This window comes from Triticum urartu, chromosome 5 (genome assembly GCF_003073215.2).
Source record: "Triticum urartu cultivar G1812 chromosome 5, Tu2.1, whole genome shotgun sequence".
Taxonomy (NCBI): domain Eukaryota; kingdom Viridiplantae; phylum Streptophyta; class Magnoliopsida; order Poales; family Poaceae; genus Triticum; species Triticum urartu.
This window is the reverse complement of record NC_053026.1, coordinates 308,234,036-308,260,726: the sequence shown is the minus strand read 5'-3', so window position 1 is coordinate 308,260,726 and position 26,691 is coordinate 308,234,036.

The following is a 26,691-nucleotide window of genomic DNA, read 5'->3' as shown; positions in this document are numbered from 1 at the left end:
TCCTCCTCGTCGCAAACAGTTCATTGAACTGAAACTTATGCCCTTCATCGCACACGCAAATAAAACCTGAACCATGTTTGATGCATCCGCCATCGCAAACGTTTTACACATTTCTGACGGTTTTCATACAACACTGTTTGTGATTATTGCATCGCACACAGTTTCTCGAAGGGTCTTTGATCGTAGTGTCGCGTTAGCAGCATCCTGCAGTAGTGCTTGTTGATATGCTTGAGTATTTAAATTATCATGTCAAAACTAGACTATTGCTTTGAATAATATAAAAGTACAAATGTCCATACTAGACAACATTCCACATCTAAAATTCTGTTTTTATCACTTCCCTACTCGAGGACGAGTAGGAGTTAAGCTTGGAGATGCTGATACGTCTCCAACGTATCTATATTTTTTTGATTGTTCCATGTTGTTATATTATCAATATTGGATGTTTTATAATCATTTTATATCATTTTTTGGTACTAACCTATTGACATAGTGACAAGTGCCAGTTGCTGTTTTTTCCATGTTTTTTACATCACGGAAAATCAATATCAAATGGATTCCAAATGACATGAAACTTTACGGAGATTTTTTATGGACCAGAAGGAACACAACGGGCCTGGGCTGCGCCTGGGGGTGCCCCGAGGGGAGCACAACCCACCAGGGTGCGACACGAGGCCCAGGCGCGCCCTGGTGGGTTGTTCCCACCTCGGGTGCCCCCCGGACCGCCTCTTTTCTCTATAAATACACCAATATTCCCAAAACCCTAGGGGAGTCGACGAAATATTGATCCAGCCGTCGTAGAGTCCAAAACCACCAGATCCAATCTAGACACCATCCCAGATGGGGTTCACCACCTCCATTGGTGCCTCTCCGATGATGCGTGAGTAGTTCTTTGTAGACCTTCAGGTCCGTAGTTAGTAGCTAGATGAGTTCCTCTCTCTCTCTTGATTCTCAATAAAATGGTCTCTTGGAGATCCATATGATGTAACTCTTTTGCGGTGTGTTTGTTGGGATTGATGAACTTTGAGTTTGTGATCAGATCTATCTTTTTATATGCATGAAAGTATTTGAGTTTCTTTGATCTCTTTTATGCATGATTGCTTATAGCCTCATATTTCTTATCCGAGATTTGGGTTTTGTCTGGCCAACTTGATCTATTTATCTTGCAATGGGAAGATGTGCTTTGTAGTGGGTTCAATCTTACGGTGCTTGATCCTAGTGACAGAAAGGGAACCGACACGTATGTATCGTTGCTACTAATGATAAAACTATGGGGTCTATCTCTACATAGATAGATCTTGTCTACATCATGTCATCGTTCTTATTGCATTACTCCGTTTCTCCATGAACTTAATACACTAGATTCATGCTGGATAGCGGTCGTTGTGTGGAGTAATAGTAGTAGATGCAGGCAGGAGTCGGTCTACTAATCTTGGACGTGATGCCTATGTAATGATCATTTCCTGGATATCTTCATGAGTATTTGAAGTTCTATCAATTTCCCAACAGTAATTTGTTCACCCACCGTTTGCTATTTTTCTCGAGAGAAGACACTAGTGAAACCTATGGCCCCGGGGTCTCTTTCTCATATTATTTGCCTTTGCGATCTATTTTCCTTTGCTTTTTATTTTCATATCTACTAAACCAAAACCCCAAAAATACCTTACTGCAATTTATTCTTATTTATTTATTTGGCGTTCGATCTATCAATCTACTACAAATTTACCTCACGTCTGTTTGCCTATCTTGAGGCGCCATACCCCGGAAGGGATTGACAACCCCTTTAACACGTCGGGTTGCGAGAAGTTGTTATTTGTGTGCATGTGCTATTTACGTTGTGTTGCTTGGTTCTCCTACTGGTTCGATAACCTTGGTTTCATATCTGAGGGAAATACCTACCGCCGTTGTGCTGCATCATCCCTTCCTCTTTGGGGAAATACCGACGTAGCTTCAAGCGACATCAGTGTTGCACGAAAGAGTCGTATCGAGAGTGGTGAAGGAGGAATCACCCTCGAAGACCATGACCAATTAACTACACTATAGAGATCTCATCAGAAGTGCTATAAGAGGTATCATCGTTGGCACTCGATAGTAACGCTGCAGTGTTGTACAACTAAAGGGGTGTGACCTGATGTGTCGGGCTCTGGACGTCGATCACGTTGATCGAGTCATCGGTCATCAAGCCAGGGAAACTAGGACAAGGTGAGGGGCCACTGATGGATCACTAACCAACCTATACTAAGTAGTTTAGGATAAGCAGGTAAGGTACAACAACAGGTTACAAAAGGAGGGTATGCATCAGGATAGGAGCAATCAATTATAGTGGCAAAATCTAAGGCATGCATGAGAGAGAATATAATGGGCGATATTGGAATGATCAAGGGGGGTTTTCTTTCCTGGAACCTCTGCTAAAAATGGAAGAAGGGTCGTCATCGACGTAGTCGATCACAGTGACATCAGCAGCGGTCTCGGGGTCTACCAGAGAGAAGAGGGGGAAGAAACAGTAAATATAAAGCACACACATACATGACATGGCAACAAGCAGAGCTAGAGGTGTTCTAATGCGGTGCTACACGATACCGACAAAGGGGGAAAACATCCGGGAATGTTTTCCCAGCGTTTGGCATTTTTGGACAGGTGAAATGGAGGGAGGCGGTTCCATGTTCTACATGCTAGGGGCATGTGACAGACGAACAGAGTGTGTATTCAGATTCGTCACGTTTTCTGAGCAACTTTCATGTATAAAACATTTTCATTCGATTTTACGGTATATTTTATATTAATTTTTCAAAGTTTTAATTCAATTTTTGGAATTAACAAGTTTAATTTAAATCAAAAACCACTTATTGCATCAACGTGATGTCAACATGATGTCAGCGGTCAACACTGGCCATTGACCGGTCAAACTGACATGCGGGCCCCGTCTGTCACTGACTTATCTAATTAAACAGATCTAATTATGTAATTAGGTTAATAAAACAGTTAATTAAGGTAATTAATTAATAAATGGTATTATATATATATATATATCTAATTATTTTTTGTTTCCAGGGGGCTGGGCCCCACATGTCTGTGGCCCATCTGGGCCAACCGGGCGATGGTTACGGTCGCGGTTGTGGGCGCCCGATGGGGCGAACATGGGGCGCGCGCGATCCAAGCGACTAGCGACGGCGCCCGGTGCAAAGGCGGAGCCGAGCATCACGGGGAGGGTAGCGCGCGGCGACGCGAAGAGACAACGGGCGCAGAGGCGGACGCGGTGTGGCGCAGCAGCTAGCCAGTAGAGGAGGCGCGCGGGGCGAGCAGAGAGAGTCCGGGGGCGGGGCACGCGTGCAGGCTTGGGGGGTCGGGGCATGCCCGGGGTGCGGCCACAGCCGCTAGGCGGGGCGCGGGCGTGCGCGGAGGCACGACCGGAGTGGTGCGGCGCGAGCGGGCCAGAGCAGGGACATGCGACGCGGGCAACGGCGAGCCGCATCGGCAAAGGAAAGAGGAGGCCGGGGGGTTCCCCACCTGTGATGCAGGGGCATGGGGGTGGCGAGGCATGAGGAAGCTAGTCGGGGAGGAGGTTGGGGACGGCAAGCGACGGGTGGCGCCGGCGATGGGACGTAGAGGTGAGGCGGGGAGGCGACAGGGCAGCGTCGGTGAGGGGGGGCTCTGGGCGCGGGGGACGACGCCATCGGGGCCAACTGCCCCGATCTAGATCTGATCAGGGGGGGAGAGGAGCGATGAGGATCAAGGGGTGTGGGAGGGTTAGTGGCTAGGGTTCCTGGGGGTGGGGGTTATCAAGGCGCGGCTGGGCCGAGGCCCAGTTGGGGGGGTCTCTTTTTTTGTGTGTATATTCTTTTTACTTATTTTCCTTTTCTGTTTTCATTTTATTTTTAGTTGTATAAAATATGATGTTAGCACCTAAATTAGTATTAATAAATTAGGCCACTGCCACAACTAGTTTAGCATTTAACTAAACTATTTTACTATTTTTATAATTCAAAAGGCATTTAAATAATGGGTTTTTATCAGTTATGCCACCGGTTGTGTCCCACTATTCAGTTTTGCCACTAGGAATATCAACCGCTAAAAAATGCCATCGCTTCGTTAGACACATGCTCAAAAATGCCACTGGACACCATTATTGTGACTCAAATCTCTTTTGCCATGTTATAATCACATAAATACCTATGGACCAACATGCCAGATCTCCCTCTATCTCACCATAATAAAGTGTGGGGCCTACTTGATCCCAACAACGTTCTTATTTTCCTGTAAAATTATTCGCTTGGTTACTCTTGACAAGCGGGGCCACACTTATCACTGTGAGATAATGAGAATCAACATGTGGGTCTAGGCTTATTTTTGTCATATAACATGGTCAACATGTTTGATGTGAAAATAACAATGTCTAATGGCACTTTTGAGAAAACATCTAATGGAATGATGGCATTTTTTAGATATCTAATGGCATTTTTGAGCAAGCATCTCATCGATCGATGGCTTTTTTGAGTAGTTGTAACTTCTAATGGCAAAACTGAGTAGTGAGACACAACTAGTGGCATAAATAATAAAAACCCAATAATAATTGCTTTAGGCACTGTTTTATTTACTCTGGGGCATTTAAATACTTTATAAAAAGATAATTTCTCAACCGTAATTACCTATGCATTATTATTTGTCACATTTTGTACTTTTTAGTTTTGACATTTGAAAATCTTTATTGTTTGACTTCAATTCAAAATTGAATTTGAACCGGTTTGAATCTAGGCGGGATTTAGCAACATTAAAAGCGATGATGTGGCATCATTAGCAGGGGATTACTATAGCTTAATAATCCAGGCGTTACATCCACACCAGGACAAAGCATACCGAGTTCATCTCATCTAAAGCTACTACAGATCAAGTTCATCTCATCTAAGGATCAACTTGCGGATGTCTTTACCAAGCCACTGCCACTTTCGTTGTTCGGAATCTGTAGGCGCAATCTCAACCTTCTTGACACCGGTTAAGATTGAGGGAGGGTGTTAGACTTAGTATTGTATACGAATAGCACTCTACATACTGTATGACTTGTACCTATACTGTCCCTCTCCATATATGTAAAAGAGCTACACCGCACCCTTCAGGCATGCGAGTCCCTCAACCCATAGTAACCGTGAACTTTACAAAGTTCAAGGGGGAATGACAACTATCTTGCCTGCGTTGTGTGCAAGTATTTTCTTTGTGTGTGTAGGTGTCATCGAAGGGAATTTGCTTGGTTCTCCTATTGCTTCGAGAACCTTGGTTCTCACTGAGGGAAATACTTATCTCTACTGTACTTCTTCACCCCTCCTCTTCGGGGAAAATCCCAATGCAGTTTACAAGTAGCAGCTATATGCTATTTTGTAAATCCAATGCTCTCCCTTCCAACGTATCTACTATTTGAGTACATGTTGGTTCCATCATGTTGTATTCCGTATGTGAAGTTAGGACATGACTCATGTTATCTAATACATGGCTCATCATTTTTTTAAAGATTAGTGACTGCGGATATCCGACCATAAGTGTGGTTGGAGAAACCCAATCACATCCACACAAAGAGGTAAATGAATCTTTAGAGAACCTTTGTTTTGTAGTGTGTTATCCAGTTCTTGCAAGTGACAAGAATATTTGCCAAGATATAGTGCATGACACGAATGACACTCTTCTTGTAACCATAGGGTGTCTTTTTATTTGTCTAAATAGTATTGTTTAGCTGAAAGAATGAGAAGAGGGGTCTAGAGGGAGGTGATTAGGCCCTTAACAAGTAAAAATAGCACTTTTTACAACTCTTCAAGTTAAGGTTGAGTTTAGCACATGTTAAAGGGCACAAATACATTTTACACCAGCATGGCATGAGTATAGGCATGTGACGCCCTGAGATCTATGCTCCAGTTGCCTTCCATTTATTCTTTTTTTGAAACTACCTTCCATTTATTCTTGATGTTGCCATGTGTTTCATTTTTTTGTTGCATTCATTGTTTCATCATAGGCATTACATCGACACTCGTTGTCGTCATTCTTTTCAAAACTTGCATCCGTCCGTAGTTGCGGGATCTCCCAGTTCTCTTCGTTGTCCGTTCTGAGTCCAAACACACTCGCACGTGCCTGCGGCATGTCCGAAATGTTATTTTATAAGTGGGACAAAAATGTTCTTGGAATGGAGTGAAAGTTGGCATGCGGTCTTGCTATAGTGTAGGTAGACGGCCTGCCAAATTTCATTGCATTCTGAGTCCGTCCTATAGCCCAACCATTACATATAGTGGCACTGTAGCCAGATAAAACGTCGGATGTTTTCGGCATCTGAAAACATGTGCCGGACTGCCATCCTTCTTCTCATCTCAGCCCAACCCTCTCTCTAGCACAACCACAACCCACCTATGGCCGAGCTACCCCCCTCCGCCCGGAACCGTCCGATCAGGATCGAAGAGCTCTGAAATCCCTCAAACCCTAGAAAACCCGTTTGGACACCCCTCGTCCATTTTTGGCAACCTACCCCTCCTTCCACCTATAGCCGTCGCCACCTCCCACATTCCCTCATTTTCAGCCCCGACCACCTCCACCTCCGCCACTTATCGCCGCCAGCTCCACCCAGCGCCGCCGCCATTTATCCCAGTGCTACCGCCCGCAGCCACTCAGGAGGCGCCACACGGCCCCTACCCCCCCCCCCCCCCCCCCCAGCCCGCCGAGCCCATCTCCGGCGCCCGAGCCGCAACCAGGCCTAGGCCTCCCGTGCATCGGCCGACTCCCTTTGCGCACGTCGCCGCGTGCCTCCCCGCTTGTTGCCACCGAAAGCCCCCGCCTCGACCCGCCGGCCAGCGAGCCCCGTCACCGAGCGCCATCGCTCTCTAGGCCAGTGATACGTCCATTTTGGATCATGTTTTCCTACTGTTATTTATGATGTTTCTATATATAATAATGATTTTTGTAGTAATTCTAATGCCTTTTCTATCATAATATGCAAGGTACACATAAAGAGGGAGAATTCCGGCAGTTGGAAATCTGGACCTGGAAAAGCTATGTCAGACTACCTATTCTGCACAACTCTAAACAAGTTGAAACTTTATGGAGATTTTTTATGGAATATATGATGAATATTGGAGCAAATAAGTACCGGAGGGGCCACCCTGGTGAGCACAAGACACGAGGGCGCGCCTGGGCCCCCAGGCGCGCCCTGGTGGGTTGTGCTCATCCAGGCCCACCTCCGGTGCCCATATTGTGGTATATAAGTCATTTTGACCTAGAAAAAAATAAGGAGAGGACTTTCGGGACGGAGCACCGTCGTCTTGAAGCAGAACTTGGGCAGGAGCACTTTTGCCCTCCGACAGAGCGATTCCGCCAGGGGAACCTCCCTCCTAGAGGGGGAAATCATCATCATCATCATCACCAACAACTCTCCCATCTTGGGGAGGGTAATTTCCATCAACATCTTCAACAGCACCATCTCCTCTCGAACCCTAGTTCATCCCTTGCGTTCAATCTTTGTACCGGAACTATACATTGGTGCTTTTGGGTGACTAGTAGTGTTGATTACATCTTGTACTTGATTACTATATGGTTTATTTGGTGGAAGATTATATGTTCAGATCCAATATGCTATTTAATACCCCTCTGATCTTGAGCATGATTATCATTTTTGAGTAGTTACTTTTGTTCTTGAGGTCACAGGATAAATCTTGTTGCAAGTAATCATATGAACTTGATATGTGTTTGATATTTTGATAGTATGTATGTTGTGATTCCATTAGTGCTGTCATGTGAACGTCGACAACATGACACTTCACCATATTCGGGCCTAAGGGAATGCATTGTGGAGTAGTTATTATATGGTGGGTTGCGAGAGTGGCAGAAGCTTAAACCCTAGTTTATGCGCTATTCTGTAAGGGACCAATTGGATCCAAATGATTAATGCTATGGTTAGAATTTATTCTTAATACTTTTCTCGTAGTTGCGGATGCTTGCGAGGGGGTTAATCATAAATATGAGGTTTGTTCAAGTAAGAACAAAACCTAAGTACCGGTCCATCCACATATCAAATTATCAAAGTAGCGAACATGAATCGAATCAACATGATGAAAGTGACTAGATGAAATTCCCGTGTAACCTCAGGAACGCTTTGCTTATTATAAGATACCGTTTTGGCCTGTCCTTTGCCTCAAAAGGATTGGGATATCTTGCTGCACTTTTGTTACTACTATCATTACTTGCTCGTTACAAATTATCGTGCTATCAAACTACTCTGTTACTTATAATTTCATCACTTGCAGATATTACCTTGCTGAAAACCACTTGTCATTTCCTTCTGCTCCTAGTTGGGTTCGACACTCTTACTTATCAAAAAGAGCTACAATTGATCCCATATACTTGTGGGTCATCAAGACTATTTTTTGGCGCCGTTGCCGGGGAGTGAAGCGCCTTTGGTAAGTGGAATTTGGTAAGGAAACATTTATATAGTGTGCTGAAATTTACTGTCACTTGTTACTGTGGAAAACAATCCTTTGAGGGGTTTGTTCAGGGTATCTTCACCTCGACCGGATATGAGCCAGGTCTATGCGTAGATGATATGCACGAGTAGAACACAAAGAGTTGTGGGCGGTGATAGTCATACTGCTTACCACCAACATCTTATTTTGATTCGGCGGTATTATTGATGAAGCGGCCCGGACCAACCTTACATGACCACGCTCATGAGACCTATTCCACTGACAGACATGCAACCAGTTTTGCATAAAGGTGGTTGGCGGGTGTCTGTTTCTCCAACTTTAGTTGAGTCGAATTTGACTGCGGCCGGTCCTTGTTGAAGGTTAAAATAGCAAACTTGATAAATCATCATTGTGGTTTTCATGCGTAGGTAAGAACGGTTCTTACTAGAAGCCCATAGCAGCCACGTAAAACTTGCAACAACAAAGTAGAGGACGTCTAACTTGTTTTTGCAGGGCATGTTGTGATGTGATATGGTCAAGACATGAGGTGATATAAGTTATTGTATGAGATGATCATGTTTTGTAGAAGTTATCGGCAACTGGCAGGAGCCTTATGGTTGTCGCTTTATTGTATGAAATGCAAACGCCATGTAATTGATTTACTTTATCACTATGCATTAGCGATAGTTGTACAAGCAATAGTTGGCGAGACGACCACGACACTACGATGGAGATCAAGGTGACAAGCCGGTGCGATGGAGATCATGACGGTGCTTTGGAGATGGAGGTCAAAAGCACAAGATGATGATGGCCATATCATGTCACATATTTTGATTGCATGTGATGTTTATCTTTTATGCATCTTATTTTGCTTAGTACGGCGGTAGAATTATAAGATGATCCCTCACTAAAATTTCAAGGTATAAGTGTTCTCCCTGAGTATGCACCATTGCGACAGTTTGTCGTGTCGAGACACCATGTGATGATCGGGTGTGATAAGCTCTACGTTCACATACAACGGGTGCAAGACAGTTTTGCACATGTGGAATACTCAGGTTAAACTTGACGATCCTAGCATGTACATACATGGCCTCGGAACACTGGAGACCGAAAGGTCGAACGTGAATCATATAGTAGATATCATCAACATAGAGATGTTCACCATTGAAAACTACTCCATCTCACGTGATGATCGGACATGGTTTAGTTGATATGGATCACGTGATCATTTAGATGAATCGAGGGATGTCTATCTAAGTGGGAGTTCTTAAGTAATATGATTAATTGAACTTTAATTTATCATGAACTTAGTCCTGATAGTATTGCATATCTATGTTGTAGATCAATAGCTCGTGATATAGCTCCTATATATTTTTGATATGTTCCTAGAGAAAAGTAGAAAGATGATAGTAGCAATGATGCGGACTGGGTCCGTGATCTGAATATTATCCTCGTTGCTGCACAGAAGAATTATGTACTTGATGGACCGCTAGGTGACAGACCTATTGCAGGAGCAGATGCAGACGTTATGAACGTTTGTAAAGCTCGGTATGATGACTACTTGATAGTTTAGTGCACCATGCTTTACAGCTTAGAACCGGGACTTCAAAAACGTTTTGAACACCACGGAGCATATAAGATGTTCCAAGAGTTGAAATTGGTATTTCAGACTCATGCCCATGTCGAGAGGTATGAGACCTCTGACAAGTACTTTGCCTACAAGATGGAGGAGAATGGCTCAGCCAGTGAGCATCTACTCAGAATGTCTAGGTAGTACAATCGCTTGAATCAAGTGGGAGTTAATCTTCCAGATAAGATAGTGATTGACAGAATTCTCTAGTCACTATCACCAAGCTACTAGAACTTCATGATGAACTATAATGTGCAAGGGATGACGAAAATGATTCCCGAGCTCTTCGCGGTAAAGAAATAGGTGAAGGTAGAAATCAACAAAAAGCATTAAGTGTTGATGGTTGACAAGACCACTACTTTCAAGAAAAAGGGCAAAGGAAAATAAAGGGAACTTTAAGAAGAATGATAAGAGAGTTGCCACTCCCATGAAGAAGCCCAAAGCTAGACCTAAGCCTGAAACTGAGTGCTTCTACTGCAAAGGGAATGGTCACTGGAAGCGGAACTACCCCAAATACTTGGCGGATAAGAAGGATGTCAAAGTGAACAAAGGTATTTTTGATATGCATCTTATTGATGTGTACTTTACCAGTGTTCATAGTAACCCCAGGGTATTTGATACCGGTTCAGTTGCTAAGATTAGTAACTTGAAACAGGAATTGCAAAATGAACAGAGACTAGATAAGGGCGAGGTGACGATGTCTGTTGGAAGTGATTCCAAGGTTGATAAGATCACCATTGCACACTCCCTCTACCTTCGAGATTAATCTTGGACCAAAATAAATGTTATTTGGTGTTTGCATTGAGCATGAATATGATTGGATCATGTTTATTGCGATACGGTTATTCATTTAAGTCAGAGAATAATTGTTGTTCTGTTTACATGAATAAAACCTTCTATGGTCATACACCCAATGTAAATGGTTTATTGAATCTCGATCGTAGTGATACACATATTCATAATATTGATGCCAAAAGATGCAAAGTTGATAATGATAGTGCAACATATTTGTGGCATTGTCGTTTATGTCATATTGGTGTAAAGCGCGTGAAGAAACTCCATACAGATGGATTTTTGGAATCACTTGATTATGAATCATTTGATACTTGCGAACCATGCCTCATGGGCAAGATGACTAAAACTCCGTTCTCCGGAACAATGGAGTGAGCCACTGACTTATTGGAAATAATACATACCGATGTATGCGGTCCGATGAGTGTTGAGGCTCGCGGCGGGTATCGTTATTTTCTGACCTTCACAGATGATTTGAGTAGGTATGGGTATATCTACTTGATGAAACAAAAGTCTAAAACATTTGAAAAGTTCAAAGAATTTCAGAGTAAAGTGGAGAATCATCGTAACAAGAAAATAAAGTTTCTATGATCTGATCATAGAGATGAATATTTGAGTTACGAGTTTGGCCTTCAATTAAAACAATGTGGAATACTTTCACAACTCACGCCACCTGGAACACCACGGCATAATGGTGTGTCTGAATGTCGTAACCATACTTTATTAGATATGGTGCAATCTATGATGTCTCTTACCAATTTACCACTATCGTTTTGGGGTTATGCATTAAAAACAACCACATTCACTTTAAATAGGGCCCCATATAAATCCGTTGAGACGACACCGTATGAACTATGGTTTGGCAAGAAACATAAGCTACCATTTCTTAAAGTTTGGGGTTACGATGCTTATGTGCAAAAGCTTCAGCCTGATAAGCTCGAACCCAAATCAAAGAAGTGCGCCTTCATAGGATACCCAAAAGACACTGTTGGGTACACCTTCTATCACATATCTAAAGGCAAGATCTTTGTTGCTAAGAATGGATCCTTTCAAGAGAAGGAGTTTCTCTCGAAAGAAGTGAGTGGGAGGAAAGTAGAACTTGATGAGGTAATTGTACATTCTCTCGGATTGGAAAGTAGCTCATCACAGAAACCATTCCTGTGATGCCTACACCAACTAGTGAGGAAGCTAATGATAATGATCATGAAACTTCAGATCAAGTTACTACCGAACCTCGTAGGTCAACCAGAGTGGTACAGTAATCCTGTTCTGAAAGTCATGTTACTAGACCATGATGAACCTATGAACTACGAGGAAGCGATGATGAGCCCAGATTCTGATAAATGGCTTGAGGCCATGAAATCTGAGATAGGATCCATGTATGAGAACAAAGTATGGACTTTGATTGACTTGCCTGATGATTGGTGAGCCATTGAGAATAAATGGATCTTCAAGAGGAAGATGGGCGCTGATAGTAGTGTTACTATCTACAAAGCTCGAATTGTCGCAAAAGGTTTTCGACAAGTTCAAGGTGTTGACTACGACGAGATTTTCTCACTCGTATCGATGCTTAAAGTCTGTCCGAATCATTTTAGCAATTGCCGCATTTTATGAAATCTGGCAAATGGGTGTCAAAATTGCATTCCTTAATGGATTTATTAAAGAAGAGTTGTATATGATGCAACCAGAAGGTTTTCTCAATCCTAAAGGTACTAACAAAGTGTGCAAGCTCCAGCGACCCATCTATGGACTGGTACAAGCATCTTTGAGTTGGAATATACACTTTGATGAGTTGATCAAAGCATATAGTTTTATACAGATTTGCGGTGGGGCCTGTATTTACAAGAAAGTGAATGGGAGCACTACAACCTTTATGATAAGTATATGTGAATGACATATTGTTGATCAGAAATGATGAAGAATTTTCTAGAAAGCATAAAGGAGTGTTTGAAAGGAGTCAAAGAAAGACCTCGGTGAAGCTACTTACATATTGGGCATCAAGATCTATAAATATAGATCAAGACGCTTGATAAGACTTTCCATGAGTACATACCTTGATAAGATTTTGAAGGAGTTCAAAATGGATCAGTCTAAGAAGGAGTTCTTGCCTAAGTTGTAAGGTATGAAAGTCATTCCCTATACCTCAGCCATAGGTTCTATAAAGTATGACATGCTGTATACCAGACCTATTGTGTACCTTGCCATGATTTTGGCAAAGGGGTACAATAGTGATCTAGGAGTAGATCACTAGACAACGGTCAAAATTATCCTTAGAGGATTAAGGAAATATTTCTCGGTTATGGAGATGATAAAGAGTTCATCGTAAAGAGTTACGTTGATGCAAGCTTTAACACCGATCTGGATGACTCTGAGTCTCAATTTGGATACATATTGAAAGTGGGAGCAATTATCTAGAGTAGATCCATGCAGAGCATTGTAGACATAGAAATTTGCAAAATATATACAGATCTCAATGTGGCAGACCCATTGACTAAACTTCTCTCACAAGCAAAAAATGATCACCCCTTAGTACTCTTTGGGTGTTAATCACATGGCGATGTGAACTAGATTATTGACTCTAGTAAACCCTTTGGGTGTTGGTCACATGACGATGTGAACTATGGGTGTTAATTACATGGTGATGTGAACTATTGGTGTTAAATCACATGGCGATGTGAACTAGATTATTGACTCTAGTGCAAGTGGGAGACTGAAGGAAATATACCCTAGAGGCAATAATAATGTTGTTAATTTATATTTCCTTATATCATGATAAATGTTTATTATTCATGCTAGAATTGTATTAATCGGAAACTTGATACATGTGTGGATACATAGACAAAACACCGTGTCCCTAGTAAGCCTCTACTGGATTAGCTCGTTAATCAAAGATGGTTAAGTTTCCTAACCATAGACATGTGTTGTCATTTGATAAACGGGGTCACATCATTAGGATAATGATGTGATGGGCAAGACCCATCCGTTAGCTTAGCATAACGATCGTTCAGTTTTATAGCTATAGCTTTCTTCATGTCATATACATATTCCTTTGACTATGAGATTATGCAACTCCCGGATACATGATGAATGCCTTGTGTGCTATCAAACGTCACAAGGTAATTGGGTGATTATAAAGATGCTCTACAGGTATCTCCGAAGGTGTTTGTTGGGTTGGCATAGATCGAGATTAGGATTTGTCACTCCGAGTATCGGAGAGGTATCTCTAGGCCCTCTCAGTAATGCACATCATAATAAGCCTTGCAAGCAATGTGAATAATGAGTTAGTTACGGGATGATGCATTACAGAATAAGTAAAGAGACTTGCCAGTAATGAGATTGAACTAGGTATGAAGATACTGGCGATCGAATCTCGGGCAAGTAACATACCAATGACAAAGGGAATTACGTATGTTGTCATTGCACTATGACCGATAAAGATCTTCATAGAATAAGTAGGAACCAATATGAGCATCCAGGTTCCGCTATTGGTTATTGACCGGAGAGGTGTCTCGGTCATGTCTACATAGTTCTCGAACCCATAGGGTCCACACGCTTAACGTTCGATGACGATTTTGTATTATATGAGTTATGTGATTTGGTGACAGAATGTTGTTCGGAGTCCCGGATGACATCATGGACATGACGAGGAGTATCAAAATGGTCGAGAGGTAAATATTCATATATAGGACGATAGTATTCGGACACCGGAAGTGCTCCGGGGGTACCGGGTATGTATCGGGTCATCGGAAGGGGTTCCGGGCACCCCCCCCCCCCCCCGAGAAAGATATGGGCCTTATTGAGCCAAGGGCGGGACAGACTAGCCCCTAGTGGGCTGGTGCACCCCCATATGAGTCGGACTATGTTGAGAAAGGAAAAGGGGAGGAGGAAAGGAAATAGAGGGAATAGGATTCCCCCTTCCTTTCCCCTCTCCCCTCTTTCCTTCCCCCCCCCCCCCTCCGTATAGGAATAGGAAAGGGGGAGGCCGAATTGGGAGGCGCCCAAGTAGGATTCCTCCTACTTGGGGACGCCCCCTTGGCTACCTCTCCTCCCCTCCAACCTATATATGAAATTCTCGTGTACCCTCAAGAACGCTTTGTTTATTATAAGAGACCATTTTGTCCTGTGCTTTGCCTCAAAAGGATTGGGCTATCTTGTTGCACTTTTGTTAATACTATCATTACTTGCTCATTACAAATTATCTTGCTATCAAACTACTCTATTACTTACAATTTCAGCACCTACAGACATTACCTTGCTGAAAACCACTTGTCATTTCCTGCTGCTCCTCGTTGGGTTCGACAATCTTACTTATCGAAAAGAGCTACAATTCATCCCATATACTTGTGGGTCATCAGCCAGCCTCACCGTCGCCTCTCGCCGTCCGGATCCAGAGGATCCCGAGCATCCCGCAGCCTCCCATCGCCCGGCCGTCACCTGGAGCTCGCCGGAGTTCCCTCACCGCAGCTGACCCCGACCTCCGTCGCCGCTCCCCTCGTCCCTGCGCCTCCCACCACCGGACCCGACGACCTCCGCCTCGGATCCACCCGTTGCTATCGCCACCCTCGCGGGAGAGCGTCGCCGCTGGCCATCCTGATCGGATCGGGAGGATCCCCGCTCGAGCACCCACGTGGGCGCTACCTACCTGCGTAGCCCCGCGAACCGGTGAGTTGCACTGGTCTAGTGTCCGACCAGCCAGTTCAGCTGAACCGGCCCGGTCCGTGCCAATCGCCACCTGACCGGCTTAATCCAGCACCCCGACGACCTGGGCCAGGCCCAATGGTGAGCCGCCCACTAAGCCCCACCCGGTGCGCATTTTAGTTATCCACCACTCGCTGTAAATTCGCCAAGTAATAAAGCGCCCCTTTTCAAAAAAAACACTTGAGCAGGTGGTTCTCTCTTAGAAAATGAATGGTGGAAGTTGCGTTTCGTTCTGATGGCCCTCTTAGAGAGTAAGTGGTGGTGGAGTGGTATAAATAGGCAGCACCAAAAATCCAACCGTTACAAGCTTTTGACCAAACCTGATGGGACCGAAGTGATAATCTCGGTGAGACCGACTAGTGCAAAAGACTTGACCGTTTGTGTTTTCGGTAAGACCGGGTGTACCATCTCGGTTGGACAGGAGTGCAATGGCAAAGGCAGAGCGGCGTTTATGTAATTCCAATCGGTTTCTCTCGATGATTTCCAAAATGAAGTGATTTCATCACAGAAACTTGGCAAGGCCATCTCGGTGGGTCCGAGAGCCATTTTGGCCAAAACAAAATGTTAGGGTTTTGGCTGTGATAGAAGAAGGGTCATCCTGGTGGGTCCGGAATGGATTGTGTCGGTGGGACCGAAATGATGAATTAGGGTTTTGGACAGATGTGTTTTGGGAACATGACTGAGGTTTTTTGGAGCAATATCACTGAGCACTTTGAGCAACAACCTCATCAACAATACCTCATCCCCTTTGAATAGTATTGGCTTTCCTAAGGGACTCAATGTGATCTTGGATCACTAAACTAAAAATGTAGAGTCTTGGGGTAGCCAATTTTGTTCTTCATATTTGAAGGGGCCCACATCCTCATGTCCTTGCCACGCCACCATTGAAATTTTCTGAAATATTCTAGGAAAACCTGTTAGTCCACTAATATATATGTTGACATTGATTACCAAAATCACCAGGGGAGTAAATATGCTTTCATTAGGCATTAAACATAATGTGTTGGTCTAGTACTTCATGTTGTTCATACCTTCGATAGTTGTGTGCATTGTTAGTGTTGAGAAGTGGACAAGTAACATCGTGATTCCAAAGCATAGATAAGAGCATCACCTCTTTGGGAACTTTCCTCATGTGCATGAGAATGGTGCCATCAATTGCCCGCTAGTAATAGCGAGACCTAGACACTCAATATGCTCGGGGTGATATTTAGGTTAAATCATTTTTAGTTAATCATTTTTGTACTAATTTGAGTTACCTTAAGTTTCTAATTTATCCCATTACCGTTTTTGATATTGTGTGCTAGACAATAAATTAATAAACTATCTCCAAGCTACGCGTTTTGTTAACACTTTTCTTTGCTTTCATGATCCGAGAAATCTTTTATCAGTACTTCCCACAAAAGATACCATAATAATTTGCGCCCGCGGTCGGCAACATCTCCTCTCCTTGGTCTTATCTCTCAAAGAGTACAAACCTTAGAGATATTGTGTGGCAACGGTGGTCGAATGAGGGCCTTAGCCATTAGAACTCCCTTCATCCTGCCTTCCTCCTCGACTCACAGTAATATGGAGCCACCCAACCAGACTATGCCACACACACACACATGCATGCATAGTACAATTCATGTCTTTTAAGGTTGGAGAAATGACAACGAGCATGATCCAGCTTCTATTCAAGGCAGCAAAACCCGCTTCAACAAAAATAGATTTAGATTGTTGGCCGGAGAACTCACAAGTGCAACATGGCACCCATACTTCGCCACACCCCCGGTTGAGGTGGTCTCACCGTCCTACAGCTAACAAGTATGAACAAGAGCTCATCTTCATCATGTACCACAAGCTTCTTTACCTCTGACGAGACATCAGTGTGGCGACATAACTACTTTATATCCGAACTAGAGAAAAGACGTGTATGACACATCGCGGCATAAAGGATCTAGTGGATAGTTGACGGTGTTTTAGGTGACGGCCCCACACTTTTGAGGTTAGCGAGATAGCATGGGGTGGGTGTGTAGCCATTGCCTCCATTCATCGTATGTACTTTTGTAGTAAACTAGACTAGAACCGGTTGCATGCCTTGCCCTACTTTTCTATGTAAGGTCTCTTTGTCAATTATTCTCCCTCTATGAACGGAGGCACATGAATATACGCGGCCGAATGGCCAACCAGTAAGGACAATGCCACCTGGGAGACAAAACATGCATAAATAAGTAAACCACCAATAAAACACCCCATTACATATTGAGAGAATTCCTTATTTGGCTCTTTCTTAAAATCTGATTTCTTATTTGACCCTAGAAATTTCATTTTCCCCTTTTGACACCATAAATTCATTTTATTCCTTGCAGGACACTACCATCACCTTTTGTTGTTAACACCATCAAATGCGACTTGAAAAGTCTTATTTATCCTTGCTTTAGCAGGTTAAAAAACAGAAAAATCATGGTGACGCTGTGCAGGGCAAGTCGCGGCGTCGGAGGTCTGTTGATGGCAGGGGTGAAGCGGTGACCAGGAGCGGCCGTTGCTGGCCTTCTCCGCTGCCAGTTGGACGACCACGTCATGCGCGCCCGCCTTGCCCGGCCAGCTTTCCCCAGCCGTGGTGCAAGTGAGTGCTTGACCAGCTTCCCACATGATACGCGTGCTTTGCCATGCCTCAGTGATGTGCATGCTAACTGGGTCGCTGTGGTTGCGTGCTTTTTCCATGCTTGAGTGTGTGCGTGATGTGATGTGATGTGTGTGTTGTGTGCAAAGAGAGAAATTGAGAGATGGATTTCTTCTGTGTGTTGTGCGTGAAAAGAGAAACTGTGAGATTGTTGTGCGTGTATGTACTGCTTATACATGTCAGTTCACTCGCGCAACGCCATCTATAGAGAGACTATATGATATCTCGGTCCCACTAGCCTCTTGCAATAATGATCCCCATCCCGAATCTTACCACACATACGTAACCTAGGAGAGCACATACAAACGACATGGGGAAAATGAAACATGGGAGCTCTTGACGCTCTTTGAGTCAAATAGGAGGCGGCAACACAGTAGGCATCTTGATGGGATGGCCCACATGTTGTAGCGCGAGTGGAGGGATCTAGCACCGTAGCGGGCGGTTGTTGTAGCGAACATCTATATCTATTTATACCATACCACTATAAAAAGATCCAAAGGGGCAGATTCAAACTATCTCGACCGTCAAATCATATTATCTAGCGGTTTAAATTGCTCCAATATTGAGCACCAAACACGTTTAACGCTCTAATTACCCACCACTGCCATTGGTTATAATCACGTTTTGACTCAACACCTATCCCATGAAATCTGCCATGTAATTAATATCCTACCTTCCCGCAAAAATAATAATTGATATTTTACCAAATACTAACGTGCAACAGATATATCTTATCTAATATAACGTGCAACTAATATCCTACCTAATATAAACGTGCATTGCACGTACATTATTACTAGTTACACTATAGCGACCCATTTCATGAAGCAATTTACTGCAGCGACCCGTTTTACTGCATCACTTTACTGTAGCTCCCCGATTTATTATGGCGCAAAAATTTATTTATATATAGAAATGTTTTAAGCATGAATATTTTTTTAAATGTCCAACACTTTCTGAAATGCAAACTTTTTTGAAAATTTCCGAACATAGTTTGAACTGTGGTTTTTAAAAAATGAGAACTTTGTTGAAATTAGGAATACATTTTGGAAACCTGAGCTTTTTATATTTCTGAACTAAGTTTGGAAACGAAAACATTTTTTAAAATTATGAACATAATAAATAGGATTTTTTTAAAAGCCAAAATATATTTTTTGAAACGTGGACACTTTTTTTGAAAAACCACAAATATTTAAAAAAAATACAAACATTTTTATTTTATTAAAAAAATCAAAATTGGAATATTTTTAAAAGTTGAACGTTTTTTTAAAATTTGAATTGTTTTTAACACGCCCATCTCATAAATCTATGAATAAAATTTTAAAAATTGAACATTTTTAAAAAGTCAAAGAATATTTGAAAACCATTGACATTTTTTGAAAATGCAAAAATATTTTGAAAAATGCGAAAAATGTAAGAAATTTTTGAGAAAAAATTAAAAGGGAAGGAATTTTTTGTTTGTGAAAAAGTCCGAAAACGGAATTTAGAAAAAACTGGAACAATATATAAAATCATGAACATTTATGGAATAATTCGAAATTAGTTTCCGAAAGAGCTAACAGTTTTTGAAACTCCAAATAGTTTTCAATTTTTTGATTTTTTTACAAAGGGACCTTATTTGAAAAATAAAAGAAAAAACCCAGGAAACCCGGTAATTAGAAAGAGAAGGAAAAACATAAACCATTCCCAAACCTTAGGGAAGGTGCTCATAATAACCGGTAAAAAAACAGAAGGAACCTCTGGAAGGTTTGCAAAACCATTGCATGCGCTAGCTGATACTGGGTTGGCCCACCCGAGCGCTACCATCGCATCTCTATGCGAAACCTTGTCAGTTTGTTGTTTAACTAGTGGTTGGGGCGCACCCTTGTGCGCCGCCTGTGAGGGAGTTGGGGCGGTACCACGTGGAGTGCGCCCCTTTACCTTTCTTATCTGTGCTAATGTACACACATATTTTTATTTACATTTGTAGATCTGTGTAACACAGTTGTATGAATTTAATTTGGTGCAACTAACAAATAGTTGTTGCACTCACAATTTTTTTTTGTATCTTGTACAAATTTAGCATGGAATCATCAATACCTAAGCAAAATATGCAGGCATACAAAGGTAGTTCCCATCAAACAAACCACTACAAAATATGCTGGCATACAAAGATATTTCCCCATCAAACAAAACACTACAATATGCCGCACTTCCAGCTCTCGACCTCATTTTCTGTCTCTCCAGCACCGCGCGCCAAGAGGACAACGATGAAGATGCCACATATTTCTTCTCCTCGTCCTTATCCTCGGTCCCACACTCCGAGGGAAGAGGACGAAGGCACATACTGCTCGACCTCGTCCGTGTCTCCGGCGCAGCGCGCGACGGTGCGAGGATGATGGCGGCGCCTAGACGGGTGGACTCTAATCACAAAATATGTTACTGAGCACGATTAAGGTTGTAGTTCATGTGCGTGCTGGAGAGACAAACGGCCATATGATACATACCTGATACATACCTCTGGACCATTCCGGAACTCCTCGTGACGTCGAGGATCTCATCCAGGACTCCCGAACAACATTCGGTAACCACGTACATCTATTCCCTATAACCCTAGCGTCATCGAACCTTAAGTGTGTAGACCCTACGGGTTCGGGAACTATGCAGACATGACCGAGACATCTCTTTGGCCAATAACCAACAGCGGGATCTGGATACCCATGTTGGCTCCCATATGTTCCACGATGATCTCATCGGATGAACCACGATGTCAAGGATTCAATCAATCCCGTATACGATTCCCTTTGTCTACCGATATAGCACTTGCCCAAGATTTGATCGTCGGTATACCGATACCTTGTTCAATCTCGTTACGGCAAGTCTCTTTACTCGTTCCGTAACACATCATCCCGTGACCAACCCCTTAGTCACATTGAGCTCATTATGTTGATGTCTTACCGAGTGGGCCCAGAGATACCTCTCCATCATACGGAGTGACAAATCCCAGTCTCGATTCGTGCCAACCCAATAGATACTTTCAGAGATACCCGTAGTGCACCTTTATAGCCACCCAGTTACGTTGTGACGTTTGGCACACCCAAAGCATTCCTACGGTATCCGGGAGTTGCACAATCTCATGGTCTAAGGAAAAGATACTTGACATTAGAAAAGCTTTAGCATACGAACTACACGATCTTGTGCTAGGCTTAGGATTGGGTCTTGTCCATCACATCATTCTCCTAATGATGTGATCCCGTTATCAACGACATCCAATGTCCATGGTCAGGAAACCGTAACCATCTATTGATCAATGAGCTAGTCAACTAGAGGCTCACTAGGGACATGTTGTGGTCTATGTATTCACACATGTATTACGATTTCCGGGTAACACAATTATAGCATGAACAATAGACAATTATCATGAACAAGGAAATATAACAATAACCATTTTATTATTGCCTCTAGGGTATATTTCCAACAGTAAGGAGAATAAAAGTATGGATACAACTCGTGACTCATGGATGAGTGGTATCTAAACAACAGGGCGACGAGCTCCAATTCAAGTGTTCCTATGGATGACGTGAAGCTGCATGATCTTGAGAAGGGTAGCCGTCGCCACCTACTGTCCTTTGTCTTCACTAGAGGGCACAACTTCTAAAAAAAATAAAGACCATTTAAAAAAGAGTTAGCGGGTGGGATGGAATAGATCCTTCAGTGGCCAGCTTGTTTTGAGTAGTCCAAAGCGCCCAAGCTAAAGCACTAATCGTTCTCCAAGCTAAACGATGATGTTGCCGGTGGGAGTTGTTTAACAACATAAGGATCTTGGTCATAGAGGTAGGGTTCCAACTAGGGTCAAAGCAGTTGCGCACGCAGGTCCATGGAAATTTGGTGGGGGCACATCGAAGCAAGATGTGATTAGCGTCTTTCGGCATACCACACAAAGCACAACATCCATTGCATGGGCCGTTGCATTTTTTAAGGTTGATAGCAGAAGGTAGACAATCCTAAGCCGCTTACCAGAGGGGAGTTTGTACTCTAGGGGGCATCCAAGAAGCCCAAAGTGCCATGGCATACCAGATATTGGGCGCACGAACCAGCTTGGCATATGTAGATTTGACCGAGAATTGAACCGATGACTCCAGCTCCGAGCTGATGGAATCTTGGTCCCCACCAATGGAAACACGTTCTATGGGGGAATGCAGATTATCCAAGGCAATCCCTTCCATGGCCGTAATCGATCTGACAAAGCCCATGTCAGTGATACCAGAAGCAAACATTTCACTTACAAGAGCCCGAGAGGTTCTGCCGTAATGACGAACATGGTAGGGAGTAAGGCATAGAGGGGCTTGTCTGAAATGTTCAATGTGTTCGCAAAAAAATAAATTTCTTTTAGTGATAGACACATAGCGCATGGGCGATTTTAGTTCATCGGTGTTCAAGTTTCTCGAGCCATGTCTTCGATAAACGCCATGTGAGTCCGTACGTGTGGTGTTTTTTAGAGAAAAATGTAATTTCCCATCTTTATAGATACTACCTGAAAGTGCTAGTGATCGACTAGAGGGGGGGTGAATAGGCGATTTTTATGAAAGTCTTCAACACATGGAAGTTTCGGAGACAAACGATAGAAATAAACCTATTACCATGCAGCGGAAGGTAGACTACACTAGGCAAACCATAGTCAAGTATTCAATGAAGTGAAAGCACAATGACTAATAGCAGCTAGGCAGTAAGGATCAGGTAGGAAGATATTGTGAAGCCAATCAGAACAAGCAGTCACTCAGTGAAGACAAAAGATAATGCAATCATACAATGACTTCACAAGGACCAACAGTAAGTAAAGGGAAGGGAAGGATGAAACCAGTGACTCGTTGAAGACAATGATTTGTTGGACCAGTTCCAACTGCTGTGACAGTTGTACGTCTGGTTAGGGCGGCTAGGTATTTAAACCTGAGGACACACAGTTTCGGACACCCAGTCCTGAACACGCAGCTCAGGACACCCAGTCCTCACCGTATTCCCCTTGAGCTAAGGTCACACAGACCTCGCCCAATCACTCTGGTAAGTCTTCAAGGTAGACTTCCAAACCTTCACAGACTTCGTTCACCGGCGATCCACAATGGCTCTTGGATGCTCAGAACGCGACGCCTAACCGGCTGGAGGATTCACAGTCCTCAAGTGTAATAAGTCTTCAGATCACATAGACAAGAAGACTTAAGTGATGCCTAACACTCTTTGGCTCTGGGTGGTTAGGGCTTTATCCTCTCAAGGAATTCTCTCTCAAAGGCTTCGAGGTGGGTTGCTCTCAAACGACAAAAGCCGTACTTTAACTCTGAGCAGCCAACCGTTCATGGTTGTAGGGGGTGGGCTATTTATAGCCACTAGGCAACCCGACCTGATTTGTCCGAAATGACCCTGGGTCACTAAGGAACTGACACGTGTTCCAACGGTCAGATTTCAAACACACACGGCAACTTTACTTGGGCTACAAGCAAAGCTGACTTGTCCAACTCTGAACAAGATTCACTCTCATAGTCTTCACTCGAAGACATAGGATTTTGGTTAAGCATCACTTCAGTCATTCTGACTGGTTCTCTTGGACCCCACTTAACAGTACGGTGGTTCCTATGACTCAACAAAGAAGAAAAAGAACTACGAAAGATCTAAGTCTTCGCGCTCCATAGTCTTCATGCGATGTCTTCTCTTGTCATAGTCTTCAATGTGAATGTCTTCACATACCACCTTTGACTTCAATGTTTTCATACATTTTTAGGGGTCATCTCTGGTAGGAAAACGAATCAATGAGGGACTTCTACCTGTGTTATCCTGCAATTCTCATAAACACATTAGTCCCTCAACTAGGTTTGTCGTCAATACTCCAAAACCAACTAGGGGTGGCACTAGATGCACTTACAATCTCCCCCTTTTTGGTGATTGATGACAAACTTAGTTGAAGTTTTCAACGGGGAATATAATATATGAACTTTGTAAAGGATAAGGAATTGTCTTCATAAGTTGCAAGGGCTCCCCCTGAAGATGTGCATACAAGTAAATTGCTTTTGGAATGCAAATGCACATGGCAGGTTGTACTTGTGGAGATCTTCTTCAACTTATGATGACAATTCATCATGCATGAAAAGTATGTGAAGATAATGACATGCATAATGAAAAATGGACGTCTGCAAAATGATCTAAGTGCGGAATTTATCTTCGCATCACAGAATAGCAAATAAGTAGCAGATGACTATCGAGTTTAAGTGTTGCAACTCAAAGAACCAAATGTATCAAAACGAGAGTTGTAAACACTAGGCAAAACATAAAATAACCGCCCATATGGACCCGCTTGAAGACTATCAAACTCATATGCTTCTCCCCCTTTTATCAGGAAGGACCAAAAAGGTTTGAAGACATAGAGCATCTACTCGTTCCCATGAAGAGTAGGTGAAGCAGCAAGGTCGCCGGTGGTGTTTGGCGGTGCAGAAGAACTTGGGGCAGTGTCGATGCATGCAGAAGTAGGGGGCGGTGAAGTAGCATCGTCTTCGTCCTCGATTACTCTGGCATTCACAGTTGCCGCGGAGGAAGAGAACTCAGAGTCTTCAAGAGATGGAGTTCGTCGCAGCACAGTCTTTCGGGGAGGTGTGGAGTCAAACTTGAAACGTTCAGAGAAGCCATCCTCTTGAAGATCATCCTCAGAACACATAAGTGTCAGCCCTTTCCATGTACGCCGACAGGTTTCATGGGCAATAAAGGCATTCTTGGTGGCAAGATGCGAATGCGGTTGACATCCACCAAGAGGCTTTGCATTTGGCGCTTTAGCCAGTCATGATACCTATCCTGTTTCTGATGAAGGGCAACCAGAAGCTCTCGGTCATTGAGAACACGAGATCGCTTCTTGGGCCGTTGGGCAATAGTGCTTTCAGTGGCTTCAGTGAGGGCACGATGAGGTGCACGTGTAGTACCAGCCAGAGGATAGACACGAGTGACTGCTTCAACTCCTTCAATGTTCTGAGAGAAACTTTGATGCTCAGCATTTTGAAGACTAAGAGGCTCCTTGGCAGGCTCTGGATAGATGGCTTCAACAGACATATCCACATCGGGCAGAAAGATCTGATGATTGCGAGCAGAGGGCTGATATGAGATAGCTGAGTGGAGTTTGATCAGCCGCATTATCCATGGAGCGTAGAACTTCAAGCCAAAAAGATCAGATCCAGATGCAGCAAGTTGGCGGATGAAGAAGTCTTGTGCATTGAAGCATTTGCCATGAAGAATATAGAAGACCAAAGTCTTCATTGCACCTTCCAGCTTTGCATGTGGAGAATGTCCTTTGATGGGCCAGAGAGTTCGCCTTATAATGTGATAGATAGTGCGTGGCAGATACTCAAGGTCTTCAACAAAGAACTCCTTAGGATATGCAGCATCTGGAGGCAAAGGCTTCATCATACTAAGCATCCGACTCATGTTCGGTTTAGGCTTCTAAAAGATGCTCTCCATAGCTTCACTGTGAAGCTGACAGCCAGGTTTATAGAGATCTCCAGGAGTGGGAAGACCAGTGAGCTCAATGATATCAAAGGCTTTGGCTTCGTGATGAACATTTTCGGTCATCCACTCAAGGACCCAAGTCTTCGGATCTCTGTTGTAGCCACGTATGTGAAGAGTGGCGTAAAATTGGAGCAGCAACTCTTCGTTCCAGTGCTCTTGGTCGGTGACGAAAGGCAACAAGCCAGCCTCTTTGAAGCAATCCAGAGCTTCTTCCAAGCAGGGCAGTCCAGTTATTGCTTCGGTGTCAAGACGCATATGAGGGAAGATGCGACCTTGATTGTACAGAATGCATGAGTAATAACTTTGCTGCGGATAGCTCCAGAACCAATCAGAAGATATTCTTTCCCTTGAGTAGGGGTTCTTGGAGCTATTGAAGAAGGTGTTGTCTGCTTTGAAGCCGTTGACATTAAAGGATCCAGGTGCTGATGCAGGACCTGGAAACCTGGGCAATCTTGGCATTGGCTTCTGTACCTGAGGCCTGTGCTCAACATGATAGTCAAACTGAGGACCAGCAGCAGGCGCGGGAACAGGAGCAGTAGCATCATTTGCTTCACTGACTTCTGGCTCATTGGTTGGTGCATGCTCCACATTTGCTTCAGCCATGACAATGTCATTGGCTTCATTTGTGTTGGTGGTGACAGCCTCAAGATTTTCTAACTCCACTGGATGAGCTGGAGGGTCGGGCACAGACACGTTCTCCTCGAGAACAGGTTCTTCAGTAATGGGGGAGTAGGGACACGTTCTTCTTCTTGGGTGTCATCGGCTGATGCAGCCGGAATGTCTTCAGCAGCTTTAGCCTCAGATTCGGAGACATTCACAGTAGGAGTGGCATCTAGAAACACTTGACGTGCAACAGAGTGGTGGGGCACTTCTTCTTCTGGAACGCTCGAGAGAGGGACTTGAGACCTTGGTCCTTTGCGAAGCCTGCGTAATGCTGGCGACGCCTTTGGAGATGGAGTTGGCTGGGC